Source organism: Eublepharis macularius, chromosome 17 (genome assembly GCF_028583425.1).
Source record: "Eublepharis macularius isolate TG4126 chromosome 17, MPM_Emac_v1.0, whole genome shotgun sequence".
NCBI classification, from domain to species: Eukaryota; Metazoa; Chordata; class Lepidosauria; order Squamata; family Eublepharidae; genus Eublepharis; species Eublepharis macularius.
This window is the reverse complement of record NC_072806.1, coordinates 3,195,108-3,204,716: the sequence shown is the minus strand read 5'-3', so window position 1 is coordinate 3,204,716 and position 9,609 is coordinate 3,195,108.

Here is a 9,609-nt window from a genome sequence, read left to right as displayed (position 1 = left end):
GCAGGAAAAACATGCAAGTGAAAAAGGGGATTTTCTTAAAAAATAAATCTCAAATGGCTTTATGGGCAGGTGGTCACACAAAAAGATCTACCAAATAAGTACCTGCTTGGAGCACCTGAAAAACGCACCATGAGTCTCAGGCCTGGTTAATTAAACCAAGTTCCATCTTGATCTCAGAGCCTTTATAGTCCTTTGGGTGGAGCCAATGGCTGACCAACCTTGGAACACTTCACTGCCCAAACAAACTCTCTGTTTGGTAGCCCTGGTAGAGCAGCAACCCATATTAATGATTCCTGGTTCTAGCCCTGCTGGCTACTCATGGCAAGCCCTTCATATTGGCTCATGGAAGGCCTGCCCTGATGAGGGATGCTTTCTCTGGGTGGGCCATCCTGTGGCCCCAGGTCCACTCTGTGTATGTGTATTTAATAAGCTCTGCTTGACTTCCTCGGTGACTAGATTTATTGCTGCTTAACTTAGCCTAGGGAAGAAAGGGAGAAAGAAGCTCAATAAAGTCGAGTTATAACCATCAGTTCTCAGCAAGCAGCATTTTCATTTCCATAAAGCAATCACAGGAAGGCAACATATCATGTTGCCCTCGGAAAGGTGGAAGCGGAAAGACGAGGGGAGCAGGGAGTCAGGGAGGGCACGCTTGGTGGCAAACCGATGGCTCATTCATAATTCATGGACTCTGCATGATAATGGTGACAGATTGAAGGTCAAAGTGGCAGCCCAGAGCCCCTTCTGTGTGACAGAGGGGTCAGCTTCATGCATCTATTTGCAAAAGACGAAAAAGGCTGCTGAGGAGTTGCCAAAACAGACCCTGGTTCATTTACGTCCATTTACAATCCCACGAGGAACGGATTGTGCTGCAGCATTTCTTGCACTGCAGCAGTGGTGGTATAGAATACTAGTCCCTTCTTTGTGGTGGCACCCATTTTATGGAATTTAACTCCCAGGGAGATCTGCTTGGTCATCACTGCTTGACACATATACTCAGTAGAAATTAGGGCTTGGTTCACTCATGCAAGAGAATGGGGTGTCAGGGTCCCAAGCCAGTAGGCTAGTCTGTACCATTTTTGACTGCAGAGGGAGAATTATATCTTAATATGTCCCCTCCCCAATAAAAATTTCTCTGTAAATAGAAAAGAAGTACGTCAAGAAATAAAGAAGGAACAGAACTTTTCTTTCTGCTGAGCTAGTTTTCAATTTGGATGGAGTTGTTGTTTTACCTGAAGGAGCATTCAGGACTGGAACCCCACCCCCTCCCAATTCTGAAATGGAGCACTCTATTCTACCACCTTGGCTCTGCCACCTCATTCTCCTGTATGTGAGAAAGAGGCTTAAGTACTGCTCAACACAGGGTAAACCACTCAACACAGGGTAAACCAGGGTAAACCACTGTGGCCAATGCATTCCCAAACTTTGTCATTTGAATAGAAAAGAGTCCAGTAGCACCTTTAAGACTAACCAACTTTACTGTAGCATAAGCTTTTGAGAATCATAGTTCTCTTCGTCAGATGCATCTGACAAAGAGAACTGTGATTCTCGGAAGCTTATGCTACAGTAAAGTTGGTTAGTCTTAAAGGTGCCACTTGACTCTTTTCTATTTTGCTACTAGTACCGACTAACATGGCTAACTCCTCTGGATCTTTATCATTTGACTGAGGGATGTATATCTTCTTGTTGAACTGAAAGGTGTGTCAACCATCTTTTTTTTTTTAAAGATCACCCCTAGTTATATTTATTAACTTGTACATTCATTCTTTCCTGTATTAGAAATGGAAATCTAAAACAACAGCCACAAACCTCATATGGGGAGAAGCTGGAAACTATGTGTTCCTGACAGTACTGGTACTCGCCAATCAGCGCTGTCTGAAGTTGGTGACCAACTACAAGCTTGCAGTCTGGTTTCTTTTATTTTCTTTTTCACAGAGCTCAGCCCTGGAGAAGAAAAGATACATTTATACCGGACATGGTGCAAGGGCTTCCAGACTGGCTGCAATGCTCTATAAACCTGTTGTTTCTCCTCCTCCATGCCTGCTTTATCACGGGGTTCCATCCTCTCCCATCCCAGAGAACATTTTGGAAGGAGTACATAGGGTATCCATTTCTTGGAGAAAAGGCAGTGTGGAAGCCGGAACAAATATCAGTTTGTCAGATCTGGAAGAGCAACAAGCACTGTATATCTATCTCTTAGGAACATTTTGTGCAATCCATCATGTTTATTGCACCCAAGGATACCATCTGGATTTTATGCTGCTATTCGGGGCTATAGCAAGAGTGACAGTGGATAAAAGCAGTAGAACATTTTCCTCTCGGAGGCCCAGCTAGATGCAGAGAGTTCCTTCAAAACTTTTTGCCCAAGTGAATATGTTGCTGCGTTGTCTAAATTGCCCCCTTTTCGCCATCTTGAAATTTGGCAGCAGATAGGACTCCAAAAAGCAAAAGATTAGATCTCCCTCCCAAAGAATTCTGGTAACATCTCCGTCAAAGGTGACACAGGTAGAAGCAAGTGGAGATGCCGCCTATGGGACATGGGTCCAGCTAGCGTGGTCCTGTGGGCTGCAACCAGCAGCACCTTTGCCACTTGGGCAAGATCTTCCTCAACCTAAAACCCAGTGGGAGTTGCAGAGGAGGGAGTCTGGGTCTTTCCATATGCGAGGCAGGTACTCTGCCACTAACAACAAAAACAACAACATTCAATTTATATACCACCAGGGCTTTGTTTCTGGGAAAAGAGGTGGTGGAACTCAAGACCGCGCAATGATGTCACTTTGGGTCAGCTGGAACAAGGGAGGAGTTTTTTAAAGTTTAAATCGCCATTGGCGAAAATGGTCACATGGCCGGTGGCCCCACCCCCTGATCTCCAGACAGAGGGGCGTTTAGATTGCCCTCTGGCACGGAGGGGCGGGGCCACCAGACAGAGGGGAGTTTAGATTGCCCTCCGGCACGGAGGGGCGGGGCCACCGGCCATGTGACCATTTTCAAGAGGTGCTGGAACTCTGTTCCACTACGTTCTCCCTGAAAAAAAGCCCTGTATTCCACCCTTCAGGACAACACCCATTCAGAGTGGTTTACAAAATATGTTATCAGGGATTTTTTTCAGCCGGAATGCAGTGGAATGGAGTTCCGGAACCTGCGGAACCGCACCATGCGGCACGGAGGGCAATCTCAACTCCCCTCTGTCCGGAGATCAGGGGGCGGGGCCACCAGCCATGTGACCATTTTCTCCGAGGGCAACCCACTGAGTTTCACCACCTCTTTTCCCAGAAAAAAAGCCCTGTATGTTATCATTATCTCCACAACAATAATCACCCTGTGAGGTGAGTGGGGCTGAGAGAGCTCCTAGAAGCTGTGACTCACTGAAGGTCACCTAGCTGGCTTCAAGTGGAGGAGTGGGGAATCAAACCCGGCTCTCCAGATTAGAGTCCCGCCACTCTTAGCCACTACACCAAACTGGCTAAGGTACAGTCCCTCTCTCCAGTCTTTCAGGGACAAGTTGAGTTGGGGAATTATTCTCAGACAACAGTGCTTACCTCTGATTGGAGCAGAGCATTGCTGAAGTTACCAACATGTGGCATTCACATTTGCAAGCCAAACCTGGACATTTTGGGTAACAATGCTAAAATTTGTGTGTAGAGCTTTAAAAGAAAAACAAGATTGGTAGCCTACCTGAAGCTCGGTGGAAGGGCTTACCCAGTGTTGGGTAATAGAATGCATGTCTTACTAACAATGAAGCTGGGTAAAAGTCAGACCTTGCACCTTGCACTGTGGCTTTTCTTGAAATAATTCCTGTCTTCTCCCTCACTATTCCATTGACCAACCAACCCAGAAGAAGACCACTGTCCAGTCATTCCATCCAGGGTCTTATATGACCTCTCAGAGGTGCAAGCAAATCTGTATGCTGTGTTCATTGCATATTTGTGTGTGCATGCATGCACACTCATAGGCATTGTCGGAGGAACTGTAAAGGAATCTCTCTACTTTGCCGCTTGAGATGTGAGCCTGATATTGTTCTCGTGGCACGACTCTGGCAGGAACGCTTTGTGCTGCCAGCCAAAGGGTCTATTTTTAAAGTGCCTCTCGACAGGTTTTTGCACCTTCTTTTGTTTTTGCACAGAGCGTTTCCACTTCTCTCTCTCTCCCCCACCCCACAATTGCCATCATCCCTAGATAACTTGGCACAGAGGATAAACAACATCAAGATGCAATGTGAACAAGATTGTGCAATGAGTGGCAGGGGAAGGGAGCCCAGTAGTTTCCCAGGCTTTCTTCTTGCATTGTTATCTTTGGAGAACATTTCCCTCGCAGCATCACACTCTGCAGACATCCTTCACGTCCAGCACCATGCCCCATCTCTATCCTACATCGAATCCAGAAGTTCCCAGCAAGCCAATTCTGGTTACCAGTTGGCAGCTGAGCCTGGAAATGGTCCCAAGGAGGCAAGGAAATTGAGAAGCAGATGCACCCCAGGAAGAATTCTAGGACAAGGGCCAAGGAATGTTCTACCAGCAAAGGTCAGGCTTCAGCTGAGGAGTTTCGTAGCGTCTGCTTGCTGCACCCTTCCCGTTGATGAGTAGAGGCAGCACCATATTGGAGACCCTTAACATCAATATTCTTTTGGAATTTCACTCTGTGCCCCCGCTTCTCTCATGTTCTGGCTTAACTCAGAAAAGCATGAAAAGTAATTTCAGGACTGGATTGTGTGCAGTTTGGCACAACTTTCATTTCCTTCTGCTCATGGCCTCTTTTCTTCCCCCTGTGATACGCTTATAAGAAACACCTTTAAAGAAACCCAGCCTCAGGGCAATTGGCTCACAATCCTTGTTGGACCCAAGTGTGTGTGTGTTCCTGCATATTACTAAAACACTGCACAAAAAGAATATTGATGCGACCGTATGCACGGCTGCATCAAGGTTGCCATGTTGTGGCGTTTTATCTTGGATACTGATCATGCAGAAAGTGGGGAGAATAGCAAAGAGTCCAGTAGCACCTTTAAAACTAACCAACTTTATTGTTGCATAAGCTTTCAAGAGCCACAGCTCTCTTCGTCAGATGCATCGGCAGCTTTCAAGAACCACAGCTCTCTTCGTCAGATGCACACCTGACAAAGAGAGCTGTGGTGCTCGAAAGCTTACGCTACAATAAAGTTGGTTAGTCTTAAAGATGCTACTGGACTCTTTGCTGTTTTGCTACTGCAGACTAACACGGCTAACTCCTCTGGATCTCTGAAAGTGGAGAGGGACACGGATGAATTTAACAATGCATTTAACCCTAAACATTGGATTTAGAAAGATGTAACACTGCTTAAGGTCGGTCTTTAAGAACTGAAACCTGTGGCCAATGGCACGTGAGCACCACTTTGTGCAGATTTCAGACTTAAAAGCCATAATAACAGGGAATTCCTAAATCATAGGCTCCATTTCAGAAACAAGATCAGGTAATTTAGGATGTCCAAATCCAGGGAGAAATTCAGATGCTTGGGACTTTAGAAGCACCAATAATTAACACATTTATTTTGCCCACAGTAGCTCTCATACAGATGTGCTGCAGGGAGGCCCAAGGCAGCTCTTGCGTCTGGTTCTCCACCAGTAATGTAAGCATTAACTCAAGCCGTAAAGCACAGAGTCCAAAAAGCTGCTTCCTTTCTCATTCCTTTTCTAGACGTTCAGATGTCATTATGATTGTTTAAGTGTAGGGGGGAAAAACATATTTTTCTTTTCTCAGAAGCCACAACCAGCTCCCATGGGAACCCAGCCATGCAATTGCCTTTAATGAGATAGAAGGCACAGTGGAGGTGTGGAGGGGGGCTGGGTGAATAGCTTGTTAATGGGCATCGAGGTGCATAAGCCATTCAGAAAGTTACAAAGCAGGGTGATATACCGAATGGCTTTGCTGTGGAGTTAATTATGCAGTCAAGAAAAGGAAGGAAGAGAAGACTGTCAGTCTTTGGCAAAGAGAGAGCCTTGCGATCCTTCCCCCTAGATCTATTACTGTATTGATGTCATTTTGGTTTTTTTAAAGCTTTGTTTCATGCAAGGTTATTAGCTATGAGAGATAAATGGAGCCTCAATGTATAGAAGCAGTATATCTTTGAATGCCAGATGCTAGGAACAAAAAAATAGAAGAAACCTGCTGTCTTAATGGTCTTCCTTTCACACTCCCTTGAAGCCAATACGTGTACACGTTAGAGTGTTGACCCAAGGAAGACCTGGGTTCAAATCCTTGCTCTCAGTCATGAAGCTTGCTAGGTGATCTTGTCTCAGTTACTCTTGGCCCAGCCTACCTCACAGGGTTGTTCTGAAAGCAAAATGGGGTGGGGGAACTACCTATGGTCTTCTGAGTTTCTTGGAGAAAGGGCAAGATAGGAACATAAAGCAGCTAAATGAAAGCTCAATGTAAAGAGGCAGAGAGGAAGAAGTCAATAAAAGCAAGAATTTTTCACTTAAAGAGTGACTGGGTTGTGGAACTTACAGCCACAGGATGTAGTGATAGCCATTAGTTTAGCTGTCTTCAAAATTTATGTAGGAGAGATCCATCAATGGCTATTAGTCATGATAACTAAGTGGAACCTCCATGTTCAGCAACAGTGTACCTCTGAATACCAGTTGCTGGGCAGCAACGACAAGAAGCCGCCTTGGCCTCCATGCCCTGCTTGTAGGCCTCCTTGGGGGGTATCTGGTTGGCTACTGTGCAAAATAGGAAGCAGGGCGCTGATCCAATCCAGCCCAGCTAGTACTATATTCTTATTTACTTACTTAAAATATTTAAATCCTGCCTTACTTCCTTAGACCCGAGCAAAAACACCATTGGGAGGAAAGAAAAACAACATAACAGCCCATTGAGAAGATTTTTTTGAAAGAACTACCCGCAAGTTTAAAAAGCAGGTAGATCCGCCCAAACATTTTACTCTTCACCAAATACTCTCTGAAATCGCTTCTATTCATTTCCAGGAGGCTGTTGTTTGTGGGAAACAGAATGCGGGACTGAAAAGAGTTTTGGTCTGACCCAGCAAACTAGCTGTTATGATATTTTGCCTCCCTCTGCCAGGCGGTATGTGCATTTTGGAAGGGGAGACGTTCTCCTTTCCTTCTTCAGTGTGTGCTATTAAAGGCACAAACACTTGAATTGAACTGTATGGGATCCATATGGTGTTTCTTTGTGGGAGGAACAATCATTTCAAAAGCCCTTGAGGCACCGACTCTGGTTTACCGTAATAAAGTACTTTGTGCATTTCTCATGCTTATGAATTGGCTCTTGGGAAGAAAAGATCTTGCCTTTTTTGATCACAGAGGCATCAGTTTTGATCCAGAAATCAGATCTGTAGTTCAGTGGGATGGAGTTGAAAGTTTCAGGCCCCCACAAAAGATTTTGCTTTAACCTTCTCTTACTGGATTTCTAACCTGTTCTATGAACGCTCAGAACATGTAGCCACATTTTTCTTTTAGTTGCTTGAGAATGGGTGTCTACAGCTAAGGATGCCTTTTCCTCATTCATCTTTGTTGGGAAACTGCTTTAGCTTGCCCATTTTCATTGCTAGAATTGCGGCTTCTTTTAGACAACTGATACCTGCAATGAATGTGTGCATGTAATGCTGATTTATCAGTGCACCAATTATTTTGAAAAATGTGGACCTCTGATAGGGAAAATTAGAGAAGAGAAACAGAACATGGCATGTAAACAAAAGCTTGCTGTTTCGAGCTGCATAGGGAGAAGTAGAAGCTGAAATTAGGACAAGGAATATGGTGGCATACCTATCTATAACTGGAGGAATATTATCCCTCTATCTAAAGGGACTTGGTTTGGGAGTTGGGCTTTGGTGGTCATCAGGCCTGATTGTCAGAAAATGAGGGCTCCGATGAGGTTGCCTCTGATGGATCTACGTCTGCCTTCCCTAGGAGCTCTCCCAGGTGCTGAAAAGACGAACTCTGCTATTTGTTGCCTTCAGTCTTGGATGATTTTTTTGCCCTATAACAGACTTTGGTGTTCCTCCTGCGAATCAGACTGATAAAGGGTTCTAAAGAACTCAAAAGCTCACTTGCTGCTTTGTGACAGCTTAGCTGGTCCTAAGAAAAAGGTATTGTATTTAACGGTCTTCTTTTCCACTTCTTCCCCCCACAAAGAAGTACAGCCCTCCTCTCATGTTGCTGGTCCCCAGAATCTGACATTCAGAGATATACTGTCTCTAAACATGGAGGTTCTATTTAAGCTGTCATGACTAATAGCCATTGCTAGGTCTGTCCTCCATGAAATGAAGCAAATAAGTGGAAGAACGGATTTGATATAAAAAGTATATAGCAGTTGTACTGGAGAAGAGATAAAGTATGTTGGGTCAGTTATGGAGGTAGATTGCAGAGTTTCCTCCACTTCAGCTTCTGTATAGATCAGTAGTTACAAGATTGGGCTAGAATCTGGGGGAATCGGGGCTCATATGCCCCACTTATCCATAATGCTCACTGTGTGACCTTGGGCTAGTCGCTCTCTGTCAAGCTAACCTACCTTGCAGTGTAGATGGGAGGACAGAGTAAAGGAAGCAAGGGATTTATATGCCATCCTGAGCTACTTGGAGGAAGGGCAGGAGAAAAATTAGAGAAATAGATTTTTATGGTGTATGTTGCTTTGGGTGTCATGTTAACCTGGCAGAAAGGCAGCACACACATTCCCTAAATAAACCTTACAGAAAAAGTGGAACAGGATTGAAGATTTCAGCAGAAGTCATTTCTCTCTCTCTCTCTCTCTCTCTCTCTCTCTCTCTCTCTCTCTCTCTCTGTTCCTCTCCAAACTAACCTCAGCCATTCTCATTTTCCAACTTACCACCTTTTGCATAACTGCTGGATTTGGCACCGTGAGCTAGACCTCCTGGCACATGTTATCCCTGGGTGAGCGCTCATTAGGGCCTGGATCAGTGGCATTGTGTAGTAAGTCTCTCGGAAGGGGGAGGATGAGGGGAGCGCTTGCAATGGATTGGCTGGACGAGGGAGAGGGAGTCAATGAAACCGCCTGCGAATGCTGCAACACTGTCGAGCGCTGGGAACCGGCTAGGAAGGGGAACGCATCCGATTGGGCTGGCTGCAACTGGGGGCAGCTGGAACTGCATCTTCCCATTCAGGTGGACTTCTGTTTCCTTGCACTTGTTTTCTTGCCCAGCAGGGATCCCCGACGGAACAAAAGGCTTGTCCAAAGGAGCTTGGGCTGGGAGAATCTTCACTTTCAGGGTTACTAGCAGGCAGTTAGGAGTGTTGGAAGTCCAAGGATTTCTCTCCACAAAGGCTGGAGGGATCCCTCGCAAACATTTGCACTAGAGAACAGAGGCTGTGTTTCCTCCAGAGTCTTCCAGAGCACTCTGCGTGGGGTTGGAATGGCTCGGGGAGTCCTGCACATCCCGCAGGAAGGAGCGTTTGCAAAAGGAAAGGGTATGTATCCGAACACAATGCAATAGGAGCCTCTGCTCTGTGCCCTTCCAAACTTCCAGCTGGTGCATTTCAGCTTGAACACGAGCTTGGATACGGCGGGCCAGAGAGTTTTCCAGCGCTGGAGAAGCCCAGCAAGTGCTTCAGAAGGTTCTTCACCACCTTGCTTTGATGCTCAGTGGCCCATTTCATCAGAATA